The sequence below is a fragment of the Neoarius graeffei genome, chromosome 19 (assembly GCF_027579695.1).
Source record: "Neoarius graeffei isolate fNeoGra1 chromosome 19, fNeoGra1.pri, whole genome shotgun sequence".
Taxonomy (NCBI): domain Eukaryota; kingdom Metazoa; phylum Chordata; class Actinopteri; order Siluriformes; family Ariidae; genus Neoarius; species Neoarius graeffei.
The window spans coordinates 57793555-57813570 of NC_083587.1; the positions used below are offsets into that span (position 1 = coordinate 57793555).

At 44.2% G+C, this 20016-nt stretch overlaps 1 protein-coding gene across 1 annotated transcript in view; it reads right to left on the reverse strand.

Moving 5' to 3' along the window:
• ube2e2 (ubiquitin-conjugating enzyme E2E 2) overlaps positions 1 to 19653 on the reverse strand; it is a 159932-nt gene extending 140279 nt beyond the window's left edge. Inside the window, exon 1 of the mRNA XM_060900349.1 lies at positions 19509 to 19653. The gene's annotated coding sequence lies outside the window, so the exon portion shown is untranslated. The remainder of the gene's footprint in view (positions 1 to 19508) is intronic.
• Between the last annotated feature and the right edge of the window lie 363 nt (positions 19654 to 20016).

Here is a 20016-nt window from a genome sequence, read left to right on the forward strand (position 1 = left end):
ACCATTTGATTTACCCAACATCCCTCCAGCTTTAAAGGTGCAAACTGTTATTATTATTATTAGGGCCCGAGCCCTATGGGCGAAGGCCCTATTGTTCTTGTAAGAGTTCACTATTATTATTCTTCCGTCTTCTTCTTCTTCCGTCTTCTTCTTCTTCTTCTTCTTCTTTATTTTTCTCCGCTGTTGGGCCATTTTCGGGGCGCTTGCCATGGGCGAAAACGCACGAAATTTGGCACCAGTTCCGAGAATTGCCACCGCTACTCAGAACCAGAAGCCCAAACTTGGCCGGGGCTCAGGGCCTCCATAGCGCCCCCTAAGTCGTTGTGATTTTGGCCTCCCGCATTAAGGTGCCTGGTTGCCATATAGTTTGTAGTAGTGGCATGCCATTTGGTACACATATGTATCTCACTAAGCCGGACAAAAATGTAATGCCAATGCATTAGCCACGCCCAACAGGAAGTGAGGTAATTTCACTTTTGTGCGAAATGCATGGCCACGAAGACGGCGCAACTCCTCCTAGACCGTTCATAGGAATGTCACCAAAATTGATACACATCGTCTACAGACATGGCTGACAAAAGTTACTAAATACGTTTCACGTCGGATTAACCGTTCAGAAGTTATACGTCAATCAATTTTCGATGCAAAATTTTACATGCTTAAAAATTCATAATAAATCTTCTGATTGCTCAAAACTGCTCATACTTCACACCCAAATCACTCATTGGGCTTCTGACATGTTACCCAATTTCTGTGATATTTCGCCACTGGGGGCGCTATTTTTGGGCAAAAATTCCAATCTTTCCTCAAATTTGGTCAAACTTCACGGCCACCCTCTTACTACCTCCCATGTCATGTATACCACGTTTTGGAAATTTTCGTCCATGGGGGGCGCTGTTTTCGGCCGATGCTATTGCTCCAAAACGGGTTTTTGGTAAATAATTCCATAATGCTTTTCCTTCACACCACTTCCTTGTGATAGTACGTTGCTGTTGTAGACACCTATTTTTCCAACTCATAATCGCTCATGTACAGCATAGCGCCACCTACTGACATGGGAAAAACCAAAAAATTTATTCTTCAAAAATCTATATCTCATCTTCTGTTTACTCAATTGTCATCAAACTTCATACGCAAACTCTTCATAGCTCACCTGACGTCTCCGCCAAATTTTGTGCACTTTCGCCCCTGGGGGTGCTGGTTATGGCAAAAATGATATTGCAGCTTCTGATTTGTCAAACTTGGCAAGCAAACTCTTTACAAGACCCTTTTTGGGGCGCTTGCCATGGTCGACAACGCACGCAATTTGGCTCCTTTTTCTTAGACTGCCACCGCTACTGAGAACCAGAAGCCCAGATCCAGGCGGGCCTCAGGGCCTCTATAGCGCCCCCTAACTCGTTGTGATTTTGGCCTCCCGCATTAAGGTGCCTGGTTGCCATGTAGTTTGTAGTAGTGGCATGCCATTTGGTACACATATGTATCTCACTAAGCCGGACAAAAATGTAATGCCAATGCATTAGCCACGCCCAACAGGAAGTGAGGTAATTTCACTTTTGTGCGAAGTGCATGGCCACGAAGACGGCGCAACTCCTCCTAGACCGTTCATAGGCATGTCACCAAAATTGATACACATCATCTACAGACATGGCTGACAAAAGTTCCTAAATAGGTTTCACGTAGCATAAACCGTTCAGAAGTTATACGTCAATCAATTTTCAATGCTACATTTTACATGCTTAAAAATTCATAACAAATCTTCTACTTGCTCAAAACTGCTCATACTTCACACGCAGATCACTCATTGGGCTTCTGACATGTTACCCACTTTCTGTGATATTTCGCCACTGGGGGCGCTATTTTTGGGCTAAAATTCCAATCTTTCCTCAAATTTGGTCACACTTCCCGGCCACCCTCTTACTACCTCCCATGTCATGTATACCACCTTTTGGGAATTTTCGTCCATGGGGGGCGCTGTTTTTGGCCGACGCAATTGCTCCAAAACGGGCTTTTGGTAAATAATTCCATAATGCTTTTCCTTCACACCACTACCTTGTGCTAGTGCGTTGCTGTTGTAGACACTTATTTCTCCATCTCATACTCACTCATGTACGGCATAGCGCCACCTACTGACATGGGAAAAACCAAAAATTTTATTCTTCAAAAATCTATATCTCATCTTCTATTTACTCAATTGTCATCAAACTTCATACGCAAACTCTTCATAGCTCACCTGACATGTGCGCCAAATTTTGTGCACATTCGCCCCTGGGGGTGCTGGTTATGGCAGAAATGATATTGCAGCTTCTGATTTGTCAAACTTGGCAAGCAAACTCTTTACAAGACCCTTATTGGGGCGCTATTATTATTAGGGCCCGAGCACCGTTCAGTGCGAGACCCTATCGTTGCCATGTGTCCAATTCTGTGCTTTGTCGCCATTGCGGGAGTAATGTCTCTTGCCGAAGAAGCTGTGGAAGGTATTTCGCGGGGACGCATGCCCCCGCCCCCCTTGGCCGCTGGCGCGAGGGCCCGTCGAGGCCGCTTGCGGCTTTAATTATTATTATTATTATTATTTTTGAGACAAACAATAATTAAGATGAAAAAACAGAAATCTGGAGTGTGCATAAGTATTCACCCCCTTTCGTATGAAACCCCTAAATAAGAGCTGCTCCAATCAATTCACTTCATAAGTCACATAATTAGTTGATTAAGATCCACCTGTGTGCAATCAAAGTGTCACATGATCCGTCACATGATGTCTGTATAAATCAACCTGTTCTGGAAGGACCCTGACTCTGCAACACTACTAAGCAAGCAACATGAAAACCAAGGAGCCTCCAAACAGGTCAGAGACAAAGTTGTGGAGAAGTATAGATCAGGGTTGGGTTATAAAACAATATCCCAAACTTTGAATATCCCATGGAACAACATTAAATCCATTATAGCAAAATGGAAAGAATATGGCACCACTACAAACCTGACAAGAGAAGGCCGCCCACCAAAACTCACAGACCGGGCAAGGAGGGCATTAATCAGAGATGCAACAAAGACACCAAAGATAACACTGAAAGAGCTGCAAAGATCCACAGCGGAGATGGGAGTATCTGTCCATAGGACCACTTTAAGCCGTACACTCCACAGAGCGGGGCTTTATGGAAGAGTGACCAGAAAAAAAGTCATTGCTTAAGAAAACACATTTGGAGTTTGCCCAACAGCATGTGGCAGACTCCCCAAACACATGGAAGAAGATTCTCTGGTCAAATGAGACTAAAATTGATCTTTTTGGCCATCATGGGAAATGCCATGTGTGGCACAAACCCAACACCCTGAGAACACCATTCCTACAGTGAAGCCTGGTGGTGGCAGCATCATGCTGTGGGGATATTTGTCATCTGCAGGGACAGGAAAGCTGGTCAGGGCTGAAGGAAAGATGGATGGCACTAAATACAGGGCAATTCTGGAAGAAAACATGTTTGAGTCGGCCAGAGGTTTGAGACTGGGATGAAGGCTCACGTTCCAGCAGAACAATGACCCTGAACATACTGCTAAAGCTACACTGGAGTGGTTTAAAGGGAAACATTTAAATGTCTTGGAATGGCCTAATCAAAGCCCAGACCTCAATCCGATTGAGAATCTGTGGCATAACTTGAAGATTGCTGTACACCAACGCAACCCATCTAACTTGAAGGAGTTGGAGCAGTTTTGCCTTGAGGAATGGACAAAAATCCCAGTGGCTAGATGTGCTAAGCTAATAGAGACACATCCCAAGAGACCTGCAGCTGTAATTGCAGCCAGATTCCACAGAAAGTGTGTCCAAGATGTCCCACTGAACAAAATTTGAAAAAAAATAAAAAACAAAAAACTGCATGATTGTGAATTATTTCATTTATTATTTAAAAACAAAATGTTCAAAACAAATTTTAGACCTAGATCACCGACATTTTGGTCAAAAAGTGGATTTAAAAGTTTGACCTTAATGCTAACGTTACATGGACGGAAAACTTGCGATTTGAGGACAGAAAGCAAGCATGTCTTTTTTAACTTTTTGCTACTTTAATAATGTGTATTCAGATACATAGTGGCTATAGTTGAAAGACATCAAATTTACTGTATTTTTCAAATGATTTCATCATCTCTGTGTGGTTTCTAATTTTGGGTTTGTGATAAAAGTAAATCAATTTGATTTACTTAAATTTTTTTTTTTTAAAGTTACTAATTAAAATGAAAGTATGCCTATATAAAAATACAAAATAAAAGCATTAGGTATAATGGAGCAGTGCGACTTTGTCATCCCCCCCCCGAACTGCCGAACTGTGGGACCGTGTCATATTTTTTTTCCCTCCATCCACTATGCCGTAAAAAATAAAATAAATTTATATATATATATATATATATATATATATATATATATATATATATATATATATATATATATATATATATATTAGTGCTGTCAAAAATGTCGCATTATTAACGCGTTAACTTGACTCAATTTTAACGGCGGTAATTTTTTTTATCGCGAGATTAACGCTCTGTGACATGATGCCACGCCCCACACAGCCAGAGTCCTCTGCCCTCCCCCGAAGAGCCATGGTGCTCGGCTTAGGTTTCGTTTTCCCATCGGCGGCTCCAGCCCCACTTTGCAGTGGCTGTGACAAGACGTGTTATGCTCTGCAATTAAAAAAAACATTGGTACAACCAGTGTTCGAACTATGCCGATATTTTCGGGGGGGTCCCTTATTTTCCCTTGGGGGGGGGGGTGCTTGCGCTTGTCTCAAAGCGCGGCTCTCCATCACGCGCTCACTTCGGATATGCAAATGCTTCCCGTTACACACGATTGCTATGTCAATAAACATCATTTTGCCAATATTTTAGAGACCCCCCCAACATTTCCCAAATCATGTTTTCAAGGGATCTCATGTCTGTTTCAGGGGATCTCAGATCCCCCGTGTACCCCCGTAGTTCGAACGGTGAGCAAGCCCATTCACTTTTTTATGCTGGTAGGAGAATTACAATGGTTTTTCATGTGACAAAAATGTACGATTAAATTGCGATTAATCGCGAGTTAACTATGACAGTTGTGACGTTAATCGCGATTAAATATTTTAATCGCTTGACAGCACTATATATATATAAAAGATGCTAAGATGCTAGCTGGATCAGCGTACATGGAGAGGCACAACCAAGTGGCTGGGATAGTATACAGGAACATCTGCAACCAGTATGGAATAGAAGTACCCAAGTCCCAATGGGCCATACCACAGAAGGTGGCTGAGAACAACAGGGCCAAGGTTCTGTGGGACTTCAGCTTCCAGACTGACAAACAGATCCTGGCTAACCAACCGGACATAGTGGTGGTGGACAAAGAGCAGAAGAGGGTGGTGGTGATAGATGTGGCGATCCCAGCTGACGCCAACATCAGGAAGAAGGAACATGAGAAACTTGAGAAGTATCAAGGGTTGAAAGAGCAGCTGGAACAGATGTGGGAGGTCAAGGGTTGCGTGGTCCCCGTGGTAGTGGGGGCACTTGGGGCAGTAACCCCCAAACTGGGAGAGTGGCTCCAGCAAATCCCAGGAACAACATCTGAAGCCTCAGTCCAGAAGAGCGCAGTCCTAGGAACATCGAAGATACTGCGCAGAACCCTCAAACTCCCAGGCCTCTGGTAGAGGACCCGAGCTTGAGGATGACATGGATACCACCCCCCGCCGGGGGTGAGAAGGAGATTTTTTTATATATAAAATCCATGGCTCCAGCTGGCTTTTAAACGTTCATAACTCGGCCACCGGAGGTTCCAGCGAAGCCAAATTTTACAGGCACCCCCCTCTACTCCAGCCCTTTTGAACCAGCACAGGCATGGCCCGGTAGGACGGCGCCTCGGCACATTATTCACCACCACACAAGCACTGTTTAGTGACTTAAGTTTCAATTTGATCCACGGTTCAAGCTGGCTTTTAAATGTTCATAACTTGGACATCGAAGGTCGCAGCGAAGCCAAATTTTATAGGCATTTCTGGACAGAAATCACCGTCTGATGCAATTGAATACATACCTGAACAATGCTTACTGTATGTTAATTCTTGCGAACGTTACAATGACGGACAGATTGTTTTACAATTTTAGGTAGAAAAAAACTGACCGCCCTTGTGTTCATGCGTCGAAGGGCCGGATGTAAACAACCGCTTGCACATTCGCAGTATATGTCGTCGATTCCTTCAGGTGCCTATAAAACAGAGATTCACTTCAGAATGAAAGGCAAACGTTGGGCCTTCACAGTGGACAGAAACGATGTTCGCTTGTCAAATCGGCCTGTTGCAATGCGAAAGATCTCATCTCATCTCATTATCTCTAGCTGCTTTATCCTGTTCTACAGGGTCGCAGGCAAGCTGGAGTCTATCCCAGCTGACTACGGGCGAGAGGCGGGGTACACCCTGGACAAGTCGCCAGGTCATCACAGGGCTGCCACATAGACACACAACCATTCACACTCACATTCACACCTACGGTCAATTTAGAGTCACCAGTTAACCTAACCTGTATGTCTTTGGACTGTGGGGGAAACCGGAGCACCCGGAGGAAACCCACGCAGACACGGGGAGAACATGCAAACTCCACACAGAAAGGCCCTCGCCGGCCACGGGGCTCGAACCCGGACCTTCTTGCTGTGAGGCGACAGCGCTAACCACTACACCACCGTGCCGCCCCAATGCAAAAGATATTCTCGATAATTAAAAATATTTCCAAACGAAGAACTATAGAGTAAGTGGTGCGTAACTGCAAGCACAAAACAAATTAAAGCCGCAAGCGGCCTCGACGGGCCCTCGCGCCAGCGGCCAAGGGGGGCGGGGGCATGCGTCCCCGCGAAATACCTTCCACAGCTTCTTCGGCAAGAGACATTACTCCCGCAATGGCGACAAAGAACAGAATTGGACACATGGCAACGATAGGGTCTCGCACTGAACGGTGCTCGGGCCCTAATAATAATAGCGCCCTAATAAGGGTCTTGTAAAGAGTTTGCTTGCCAAGTTTGACAAATCAGAAGCTGCAATATCATTTCTGCCATAACCAGCACCCCCAGGGGCGAAAGTGCACAAAATTAGGCGTACATGTCAGGTGAGCTATGAAGAGTTTGCGTATGAAGTTTGATGACAATTGAGTAAATAGAAGATGAGATATAGATTTTTGAAGAATAAAATTTTTGGTTTTTCCCATGTCAGGAGGTGGCGCTATGCTGTACATGAGCGATTATGAGTTGGAAAAATAAGTGTCTACAACAGCAACGCACTATCACAAGGTAGTGGTGTGAAGGATAAGCATTATGGAATTATTTACCAAAAACCCGTTTTGGAGCAATTGCGTCGGCCAAAAACAGCACCCCCCATGGACGAAAATTCCCAAAATGTGGTATACATGACATGGGAGGTAGGAAGAGGGTGGCCGTGAAGTTTGACCAAATTTGAGGAAAGACTGGAATTTTTGCCCAAAAATAGCGCCCCCAGTAGCGAAATATCACAGAAAGTGGGTAACATGTCCGAAGGCCAATGAGTGATCTGCGTGTGAAGTATGAGCAGTTTTGAGCAAGTAGAAGATTTGTTATGAATTCTTAAGCATGTAAAATGTTGCATTGAAAATTGTTCGACGTATAACTTCTGAACGGTTTATGCTACGTGAAACCTATTTAGTAACTTTTGTCAGACATGTCTGTAGATGATGTGTATCAATTTTGGTGACATTCCTATGAACGGTCTAGGAGGAGTTGCGCCGTCTTCGTGGCCATGCATTTCGCACAAAAGTGAAATTACCTCACTTCCTGTTCGGCGTGGCTAATGCATTGGCATTACATTTTTGTCCGGCTTAGTGAGATACATGTGCATACCAAATGGCATGCCACTACTACAAACTACATGGCAACCAGGCACCTTAATGCGGGAGGCCAAAATCACAACGAGTTAGGGGGCGCTAGAGAGGCCCTGAGGCCCGCCTGGATCTGGGCTTCTGGTTCTCAGTAGCGGTGGCAGTCTAAGAAAAAGGAGCCAAATTTCATGCATTGTCGACCATGGCAAGCGCCCCAATAAGGGTCTTGTAAAGAGTTTGCTTGGCAAGTTTGACAAATCAGAAGCTGCAATATCATTTTTGCCATAACCAGCACCCCCAGGGGCGAAAGTGCACAAAATTTGGCGTATACGTCAGGTGAGCTATGAAGGGTTTGCGTATGAAGTTTGATGACAATTGAGTAAATAGAAGATGAGATATAGATTTTTGAAGAATAAATTTTTTGGTTTTTCCCATGTCAGTAGGTGGCGCTATGCTGTACATGAGCGATTATGAGTTGGAAAAATAAGTGTCTACAACAGCAACGTACTATCACAAGATAGTGGTGTGAAGGCAAAGCATAACGGAATTATTTACCAAAAACCCGTTTTGGAGAAATTGCGCCGGCCAAAAACAGCGCCCCCCATGGACGAAAATTCCCAAAATGTGGTATACATGACATGGGAGGTAGTAAGAGGGTGGCCGTGAAGTTTGACCAAATTTGAGGAAAGAGTGGATTTTTTGCCCAAAAATAGCGCCCCCAGTGGCGAAATATCACAGAAATTGGGTAACATGTCAGAAGCCCAATGAGTGATAAGCGTGTGAAGTATGAGCAGGTTTGAGCAATTAGAAGATTTGTAATGAATTTTTTAGCATGTAAAATTTTGAAGTGAAAATTGATTGACATATAACTTCTGAACGGTTTATCCTACGTGAAACGTATTTAGTAACTTTTGTCAGCCATGTCCGTAGATGATGTGTATCAATTTTGGTGACATTCCTATGAACGGTCTAGGAGGAGTTGCGCCGTGTTCGTGGCCATGCATTTCGCACAAAAGTGAAATTACCTCACTTCCTGTTGGGCGTGGCAAATGCATTGGCATTACATTTTTGTCCGGCTTAGTGAGATACATATGCGTACCAAATGGCATGCCAGTACTACAAACTATATGGCAACCAGGCACCTTAATGCGGGAGGCCAAAATCACAACGACTTAGGGGGCGCTATAGAGGCCCTGAGCCCCGGCCAAGTTTGGGCTTTTGGTTCTGAGTAGCGGTGGCAATTCTCGGGAGTGGTGCCAAATTTCGTGCGTTTTCGCCCATGGCAAGCGCCCCGAAAATGGCCCAACAGCGGAGAAAAATAAAGAAGAAGAAGAAGACGGAAGAATAATAATAGTGAACTCTTACAAGAACAATAGGGCCTTCGCCCATAGGGCTCGGGCCCTAATCAATCACACAGTTCTGACATTCTGGGACCAGTTGTGAACGTTACGATGGTGGACAGAATCCATGAAACGTTTGCAATTAGAATAATGCATTGCATTGGGCTAGTGGGACGATTTTCTGTCCACGTAGGACACGTTTTTGGGAATAAAATCTTTTTTATTGAAAAAAGTACAAAATAAAAAACAACAAGTATGCTTTAGCTGCTAGGTAAACTTATTTTTTGTTCATTTGGGACGTTTTCTTTGAAATACAGAGGACGAGACGGTTTTTTGTAGGCTTTTCAAGAAAACTCATCTGATGAGAACACTTTCTGTGGAATCTGCCTGCAGCAAAAAGTGGCTCTACAAAGTATTGGCTCGGGGGGGCATAATACTTATGCACACTCCAGATTTCTGGGTTGTTTTTTTTCCCATCTTAATTATTATTTGTGTCACAAATTTAAAAAAAAATTGCACCTTTAAAGTGGTCGGCATGTTGTGTAAATCAAATGGTGCTAACCCTCCAAAATCCATTTTAATTCCAGCTTGTAATGCGACAAAACAGGACAAACACCAAGGGGGATGAATACTTTTGCAAGACACTGTATTCCAAAATAATGATAATAATAATAATAATAATAATAATAATAATTCCACTTCTTTCTTTTACATTCGGATGCATCACAAATAAATGAAACTGAATCAACGGTAAGATCAAGATTCAATAGTTGTTTATTAATTTGGCAAAAGCTTTTTACCTCAAACCAAGGCTATCAGTAGCTACGGTTCTAATTATTTTGCTACATAAAAATAACGAACATTGTCTTTGACACAATTTCATCAGGAATTTTATGTAACTGCGACCATATTTTTTCTTTTTTTTTTTCCATCATTAACCACATCGAACCACACAAACACAACTGGTGCCCCTTTTCCACCAAAGCAGTTCCAGGGCTGGTTCGGGGCCAGTGCTTAGTTTGGAACCGGGTTTTCTGTTTCCACTGACAAAGAACTGGCTCTGGGGCCAGAAAAACCGGTTCCAGGCTAGCACCAACTCTCTGCTGGGCCAGAGGAAAGAACCGCTTACGTCAGCGGGGGGGCGGAGTTGTTAAGACCAACAACAATAACAAGACCGCGAAAGGTCGCCATTTTTAAGAGACGAGAAGCAGCAGCTGTACAAACGCCAAGTCGTCCGTTATTATTATTATTATTATTGTTGTTGCTGCTGCTTCTTCCGTGTTGTTTTTGCTTCGATATTCGCGCCAAGGTTTATGCAAACGTAGCGACGTAACTGACGTATACAGCGACGTAATGACGTGGCTTCCCTTAGCACCGCGAGCTATGGAAAAGCAAACTGGTTCTCAGCTGGCTCGCAAGTTGAACGAGTTGTGAACCAGCACCGGCCCCGAACCAGCCCTGGAACTGATTTGGTGGAAAAGGGGTATGGGAGAACTGAATATCGTCCTTTTTCATACCAATCTGACTTCTACCTCAGCTAATTTCCATCATGGTGCAAAAATGATCTGATTATAAAATCACATGAGACCAGGTGCTCTTTTGTATCATGGTATTTCCTCGAGTCTGTCCAGTTGCACTGGTTTGGTTGGTTTTTGGTGTAGCACTAAATTTATGTTTAATAACAGCATTTGTCCTGTCAAACATTTTCTCGACATTTTTTTTCCTTGGAATTTTGTGTATCAGGAAACAATTTATTTGCTAATTTAATGAAAAATAGTTGCTAATAAATGCCATTTCTATTTCTGTCGATTGAACTCAAACCCTTTCTGCTGAAATGCTAAAAGCATTTAGCATTCAAATGCTGAGAATGCTAAGGTTTCGGCCTTATTAGCTAAAACAAAAGAAAAAGAAAATTTGTAGTTCTGTCAAAATAGATGGATTATTGGCACCAATCCACAAAAAAAAATCTATTTGTTCCAATCAGCAATTTAGATACAAGTTAATATTTTAGCTATTTTATATGCTACACATTAGTATTTTAGCTGGGGCTAGCAATATTGCGGTCAGAATTTTAGTTAGCTAGTATTTTCTGGAATAATTTCTAGCACTATTCAAGACGTACTGTATGTAATCTTGTGTCTGGACACTGCTAAAACTCCTCCATTTTAGATCTTCGACATCAGCGTTATGAAGGACCGTGCTGCTGTGTGATACTGGTTAACAATGCAAACTACAAAGTTTCAACTCGGTAATTTATTCAGACTTGAAGTTTTAAAACCAAACCCAGGCACCTAAAAGCGATGACACGGTCAAGTCATGGCGCAGATGAATAAAGGCCTGTTAAGATGGAGTCAGTAACAACACAGCTGTTAAACAGCTCAGACGGGGGCTCTGTCCCAAACCAGAGAACCCATTCACACCGAGTGTTCTTGATAAACTTGAGCCACTGAAGTCCTCAACTGCACACGAACATAGCAGAAGAGGATTCTGGTGCAGACATCATGACTGGAACATAAGCAGATAGACAGACAGGAAAAGACAGAGACAGACAGACTGATAGACCATCTCAATATAAATAAATAGACAGAAAGGCAACAAGAGACAGACTGATAGACCAAGAGCCAAACAGGCAGACAGATAGATGGATAGACAGTCAGACAAACAGATGAAGATAAACAAGAACATATAAAGAAACAGACAGAAAGGAACAGACAGACAGACATAGACAGGTGACTGAAAAGACAAGAAACAGACAGACGGATGGATGGACATTACAAAAGACAGACAGACATGACAAAAGAGACAGAGAGACAGATATTACAAGACAGACCAACAGACAAACATTTCAAAAGACAGAGACACTACAAAAGACAGACAGATATTACAAAAGACAGAGTGAGAGAGAGAGAGAGAGAGAGAGATACACACACACACACACACACACACACACATTACAAAAGACAGAGAGACAGACATTAAAAAAGACAGACAGAGAGACAGACATTACAAAAGACAGACAGAGTGAGGGAGAGACACACACACACACACACATTACAAAAGACAGAGAGACAGACATTACAAAAGACAAACAGTGAGAGAGACACACACACACACTACAAAAGACAGAGACAGACATTACAAAAGACAGACAGATATTACAAAAGACAAACAGAGCGAGAGAGAGAGACATTACAAAAGATAGACAGACAGACAGACATTACAAAAGACAGACAGACAGACATTACAAAAGACAGACAGACAGACAGAGAGACAGACAGACAGAGAGACAGACAGAGACAATAAAAAAAGACAGAGACAGCCATTAAAAAAAAGAGAGAGAGAGAGAGACAGACATTAAAAAAAGACACAGACAGGACAGACAGAGAGACATTAAAAAAAGACAGACAGAGAGACAGACATTGTAAAAGACAGACAGACAGAGTAAAAGACAGACAGACAGAGTAAAAGACAGACAGACAGACATTACAAAAGACAAGTAGAGCGAGAGAGACAGACATTACAAAAGACAGACAGACAGACATTACAAAGGACAGACAGACAGAGACAGACAGACATTAAAAAAGACAGACAGGACAGAGAGACATTAAAAAAGACAGAGACAGACAGACAGACAGACAGACAGAAAAAAAGACAGAGACAGACAGAGAGACATTAAAAAAGACAGACAGGACAGAGAGACATTAAAAAAGACAGAGACAGACAGACAGACAGACAGACAGACAGACAGAAAAAAAGACAGAGACAGACAGACAGACATTAAAAAAAGACAGACAGGCAGGCAGGCATTAGATAGATAGATAGATAGATAGATAGATAGATAGATAGATAGATAGATAGATAGATAGATAGATAGAACTTTTCCTTCTTCTGAATACTTATGGAAGGCCCTGTAAACAGTGGTCGTATCGCGCCTATCGTGCCTGATGGGCACATTTGTTTGTTTTCCTGCTCGTCCACACCTCACACATCACCACCTCATTATCACATCTTTCACAAGGTTAAAATACGTGTCAGAGCTGCAACACACACCGTGATTAAAGAAGCAGTGTGAGAAAGCACTGGACTGGAGGCCCCTAAAATCAGCACCGTCTAAGACAGAAGTGGTGTCGGGTGAAAAAATGAAATACGGTAACAGAATGAGAGGAGAAGGAGGAGGTGTGAAGGCTGTCAGAGAGAAATGGGGGAACATAATTAGCAGGGCATGCAAACGCAGATCCTGCTCATGTTGCCAGATTGGGTAGTGTCACCTCAAAATGGGTTGATCACACCAGGGTGGACAAAATACCATTACACCGTTTCACACTGGGGGACATTCAACAGTTTTGTTTTTAACACTAACGCTTGTCACAGTGTTGAAGATGATCCAGATAAAACCTTTTCCAGATTCTATATCGGACTGAACAATAACGGGGTCTCTGAATTAGATTACGTGATGAAGCTCCTCTTATGATTTAAAAAAAAAAAGACAATTTCTGTTTAGACTGTCAATCAAAAATGGGGTTGCATAAACATAAATATAAAGAAGCTCTGAGTATAACGGTATGACGTGTCAGGAGAAAAGGAAGAAGTGGAGTTTGGAGTCGTTCGTGGTTGGGTGAACAAGGACAGATGTGAGCTTGTGGTAGAAAGGACATGTTTTGCTGTCCATTAGCCTGCCTGGTACATTTGCAACTCACTGCATAAGAGGCCACAAAGGTACGCTGGTTATGTGATATTAAAGGTGCGAACTGAAAAGTTTAATTCTGGTCAAAATGTTCTATTTCTGTTGCTGTTGGAGTTTTGAGATGTTTCGCTGCTGCACACACTATGTATCCTGTGTGTAACTGTTTTGCCGAGATAAAAAGTGTCCCGCATTTTACAATATTTTCCAGAGATTGCCAAAGCAAGTGAGCAACAAGATCACGTGACCACCGTGGGGCGTGTTTGAACCAAACTACTTTTAACCAAAACAACTCAAGGCCAATTTATGCTGACAACCCAGTCCTCGCAGATGGCGTCGCAGACAGCGTCTGCAAAACTCCCCCCCCTTCGCAGACGCTCTGCGCGCACCTCCCAAAAATTGTGACCACCGCAGACAGCCTTGCAGACAAGAGGGCTCTGATTGGTCCACTCTACATCCGCTGTACACGCACTTCCGCTTCCCGGTTTGGTTTGTTTTCACGACCGCCATTTTTAAAAAACACGAGCGAAGATGGAGCAGCACGAAGAGCGGTTGATCGAGGAAGTACGTACATCTATACGACTCCAGCTCTAGTCATTATAAGGACAGCGCATACTCCAATAATTTGTGGAGGGAGATATCGCAGAATCTGGGCATGGATAGCGATTTCGTGACCCCTTGCGTTGTGGCGGTGAATAACATCGCGCACGCCTATTACTCCCCGCTCAACAATAAATTACAACTGTCTGCGAAAAGCTATCTGCGAAAGCCTTGTCGCAAGAGCATGCAGAGGCCCTCAGCGTGGGCAAACATGGCGGACTCGGCTCTCCCGCCAGCGGAAAAGTAAAGGAAAGCCTGCTTAATGAGTGCAACTGCAAGATAGAGCAAAGTTAGATGACGTGTCATTTTCCTGTACAGATAACTAAATCATTCTAGCTAGCGCTTAGCTATCTTAACCTTAGGCCCCGGTCACACCACCCGAACTTTGCTGGAGTGTTCCTTGAACGGTAGGGAGGGGGGGCCGAATTTCGACAACGCTCGTCACCGCGCACAAAATGGGAAAAAAAAAATCGAAAACACGGGCGTTGGCTTAGCGGTGCACCGCTGAAGCCGGCATTGCTTTAGCGTTGGTTTAGCGGTAGCGAGCGTTGGTATAGCGGTGTTCTGCGCATGCGGGCTTTGGCTCGGCGGGGGTATAAAGTTGGTTTAGCACCAATCATAGCAAGTCTCTCAGCATCCATGGCGATACAGTTTTACTGTAACTTTGAGCAAATTCGATATAGATGAGGTCTGAACTCAACGGCAGCTCGATTCCAAATGAGCTCCTGGTCCATTTCTCCCGTATTTATAGCCAAATTCTGGTCCCGTTCCGACACCGCTATACCAACGCCAAACCAAAGTTCATCGCCGCCATGAATAGCTGCTTCAACGCCCGACACCGTTCCAGCAACCCCGTGTCCGCTCGTAAAACGCTTACAACCGCTCCACCGAAGTTTGTGCAACGTTTAATCGCCGCCCGGGCAACGCTGGTAAAGCAGCGGTGGTCCAGCGTTCAAGATTTCTGCGTTGGCCTAGCGGACCCAAGCGTCCACGAACTTGCGTCTAGCGGTGCCAAACTTTGACTGGGTGTTGGTGGAGCGGGGGTGAACTTTGCCGGGGCGGAAAATTGCCCCCTCCTCACCGCTCGCAATATTTTGTGCAGCTCAAAACTTTCGGAGCGGTAGGAGGGCCCCTCGAGAAACATCAGCGGTGGCCGAGCGTATACGGCGTTGCTTTAACGGGGCCAACTTTTGTTAAACGGTGGTGAACGGTTACGAGCGGTGATGAATTTTTTTCACCGCTCCAGGAACGCTCCAGCAAAGTTCAGGCGGTGTGACCGGGGCCTTAGAATGCATGAGCTTGACTCCACGGTAGCGAGTGAGTATGGAGTTACACACCTAACGTTTTGATCTTACAAAGAAAGAAACGATAACACAAAAGCAGTAACAGAGAAAAGATATATTCGTCTTTTGTTTCCGCGAATGTCAACCACGAATTACATCACTCCGACTCAAAACTCTCCAAAGTCGATGCAGAGTCACGATGTTTTCCACGTCTTGGAGTGACGCAGTTCCAGAATTATGTTAATTAGCTAAAGCTCCTCGCGTTCGGCTGTTTCCTGTTTCCGTAGGGCCGTACTGTTTACCTCAAGAGGTCGGAAAACAGTCCCAAAATGGAGGAAAGCAACCCTTGGGAGATCAAAATGATCACATCTTATCTGCAGGACAGAGGAAAATGGCATGCATAATTTAAAAATTAAAAATAAAAATTCAGACGACTTTGCAGTCAGCACCTTTAAATGATGCCAGGATTTTAAAACGATCACCTGCTCAAACTTACACATAAAAAAATTTGCGATTCAAGTTTTGCAACATCCTGCGTCGAACTACTCTTGGTGACTTTGCGACAAATATTGCCGCAGATCACGTGTTATTCAGACTTTAATCAACACTTCTGACATTGCCACAACTTTGTCGATCATAGGCGGCACGGTGGTGTAGTGGTTAGCATGGTCGCCTCACAGCGAGAAGGTTCTGGGTTCGCGCCCAGCGGCTGACAGGGGCCTTTCTGTGTGGAGTTTGCATGTTCTCCCCGTGTCTGTGTGGGTTTCCTCCAGGTGCTCTGGTTTCCCCTACAGTCCAAAGACATGCAGGTTAGGTTAATATGGGACGGCCTTGGGCCGAGGTGCCCTTGAGCAAGGCACCGAACTCCCAACTGCTGCCCGGGTGCTGTTAGCATGGCTGCCCACTGCTCTGGGTATGTGTGTGTGTTCACTGCTTCAGATGGGTTAAAGGGCATATTCTGGACCAATTTCGTGGTTTTTTTTTTTTATATGAAAGTATGTCCCTTTACACACTCATCCAGAAGGGTAATTTTGCACAAGGCCATCTGTCTACAGCAGAAAAAAAATTAATAAAACAACAAAACGCGTCTGGAAAAATCCCAAGGGAGTCTGGAGCCAGATTCGTGACGTCACCTGCGGAAGCGCCAGCAGGCTGCGCGAGCTTTGCACGGTTTCAGTGCACAGCCTGTGTAGACCAAGCGCTCCCATTTCTCTCTCATTGTCCGGTCTTTTGGGAAACGATGAGTACTAATCCCATCAAGATTGGTGTTGCGACACCCTCCTACGATACATCTGTTAACCATTTTAATAATTACACAATAACATTGAAGAAATTTGCAGAAAACCACCAGGTCGTTTTCTCATAAACAAACCAGCGCTGACGTAGGATTCAGAGGGAGGCGTCCCGCACACGACGTCACGAAAATCAATGTTTCCCGGGAAATCCAAACGCCAAGTTTTTTCAGAGGCGGACCAATTCGCCTCAAATGGCTCAATTTCAACTGAATTTTTCTGGTATTGTGCAAGGTAAAAAAAATTGCAAAGAATGCAGAATGTTACAGATCTCATCTCATCTCATTATCTCTAGCCGCTTTATCCTGTTCTACGGGTCGCAGGCAAGCTGGAGCCTATCCCAGCTGACTACGGGCGAAAGGCGGGGTACACCCTGGACAAGTCGCCAGGTCATCACAGGGCTGACACATAGGTGGGGTTTACATTAGACCGTATCAGCGGATCATCAGATTAACGTTTTTAAAACGATTAGCGTGCACACAGCAACACCAATACACGATTTGCGTGCACACAGCAACGCCAATACACGGATACGCTCGGCTCCGCAGGCATCCTGCGCTCCAAATCACTCCGCCCTGAACAGCGAGTGCCCTCTGGAGGGTGCGCACTCCGGCCTTGCGCAGCTCACAAAGCACGCGAGTGAAGCGCACGAGCAGTGATTCGGGACTGAGCCGCTGTGTGTGTGATCCCAGCGCATATCACTTACCACTTGCAAGTGGAAGGATGGCAAGCCTAAAGACAATCATAACTACACAATGGGCAGTATTTGCATCAGTATTTGCAGTATTTTCATACTTTTATACTCTTTAATGAAAGGTGATACAAGGCGGAAGTCTGCGCCGTTTTTCAGCAGTCGCGTCACATGACCAACGCCAGCGAATCAGGAAGGTGGATGTCACAGTGACGTTGTCCAATGACGACGCCAGCTAGAGCTCAGCACAGCGTATCCGCGTATTCTCAATGTTTACACAGCACCGGACCAGACACGATCTAGATTGAATACGTGGACCCTGACGGATTCCCGTTTCCCGGCGTTTCCAGGCGTTTTAATGTAAACGGACAGTGCATCCGCGAAGAAAACGAGACAGATACGGTCTAATGTAAACTTGGCCATAGACACAGACAACCATTCACACTCACATTCACACCTACGGTCAATTTAGAGTCACCAGTTAACCTAACCTGCATGTCTTTGGACTGTGGGGGAAACCGGAGCACCCGGAGGAAACCCACGCGGACACGGGGAGAACATGCAAACTCCGCACAGAAAGGCCTTCGTCAGCCACGGGGCTCGAACCCGGACCTTCTTGCTGTGAGGCGACAGCGCTAACCACTACACCACCGTGCCGCCCAATGTTACAGATATTTGAGCAAAGTTTAATATAAAATAGGAGAATTACATTGATCTTGCTCCTGAATTTACCCGTGATACGCACTTTAAATGCGGCTGAAAAACGGCATACTTTAGATATTTTCTTCTTGAAACTGGGTTCACACTGATCACTTTAACCCAGAGTTAAAGTTTGAGCTGGATTTTAGTATAACGGAGTGTAAGGACACAATCTGGCAACCCTGCAATGCTGCTATACGGCATCATGAGCGACTGGTGGGGGATCAATCCCCGCAAAAATAACGCCAACAACTCCAGAAACAACAGACTCGGGTTGCCAGATTGTGTAAAATCAAATCCCATGGCTGTTTTAATTGCACTCTGGTTGAAAAGAAAAAAAAAATCTCTCGAGGTGACATATGTTGTATATATATATATATATATATATATATATATATATATACACACACACATACACACACGGCTGTTTTTAAGTGAACTGGTTAGGGGTTAAAACAGGTCAACTCTGGCAACCCTACATAGTCGAGCTTGCAACCAAAAAAAGCACGAAATGACCAAAGTGGCCAGCATTAACACAAAGAGAGTGAGGTTGCCAGATTGTGCGGATGCTTTACAGTCCAATGATTGTTCAAAATGACTTTAAAACACGCCATTATGCTGCGATATGAATATAATCCTGTCAGGAATACCTGAAGGTGGGTGTGGCCATGGAGTCCTTCCTGTCATGAGGATGCATTTATCATGCCAATCAACCACTGTTTATAATGTGAAGGCATGGCCTTGTGGGAGTTATTCACTTTAACTTGCATGCACTATTTATTATTTATTTATTTGTCCTTTTTTTATTCCTTAGAAAAAAAAACTTACTCAGGTACCTAAATGCACCATTTGTTGTTGTTGTTGATCATGTCCCTGCAGTTATTCAAGCAAAAAGTAGCATATAAAGGAGGAATCCGTCGCAATCTGGCAACACATGAGGACAGCCAGGCTCGTCCCGACCCACACACACACACACACACACATGCCCTCGGAGAGAGAAAAACACTTTCGGAGACATTTAATCACTTTTCACGAGCGTCCCGAGCGCACCGGTTGTGCACGCGACCACGTTACCTGTCGAGCCGCCGTCGAGTTTCAGTCCGAAGCGGTTTTGTTTGACGGTATATCGGTGTCCTCGCGCGGCTGTCCGCTCGCTCGCCCTCGTTTCCTCGCTGTTTAACTGAAGCCTGGAAAAAAAAAAAAAACGATAACAGAAAGCGAAGCAGCCAGACCGCCTCCACGCGCGCTCCCGAGACAGGAGCGCGCGGCGCGTTCACGTGCAGCTGATACCTTTGGTTGTGTTTTGTAGGGGTCTGGGAGTCATTCGAGTTGATCCATTTGGATCTTTTGAGTGATTGTATTCATGTGAGTCAGTTCAGTTGAAAAAGATATATTCAGTGATTCAGTCACTCACTCATTCATTCACTGATTCATTCATTCACTCATTAATTTACTGATTCATTCGCTCATTCATTCACTTACTGATTCATTCATTCACTCATTCATTCACTTACTGATTCATTCACTCATTCATTCACTTACTGATTAATTCATTCACTCATTCATCCACTTACTGATTCTT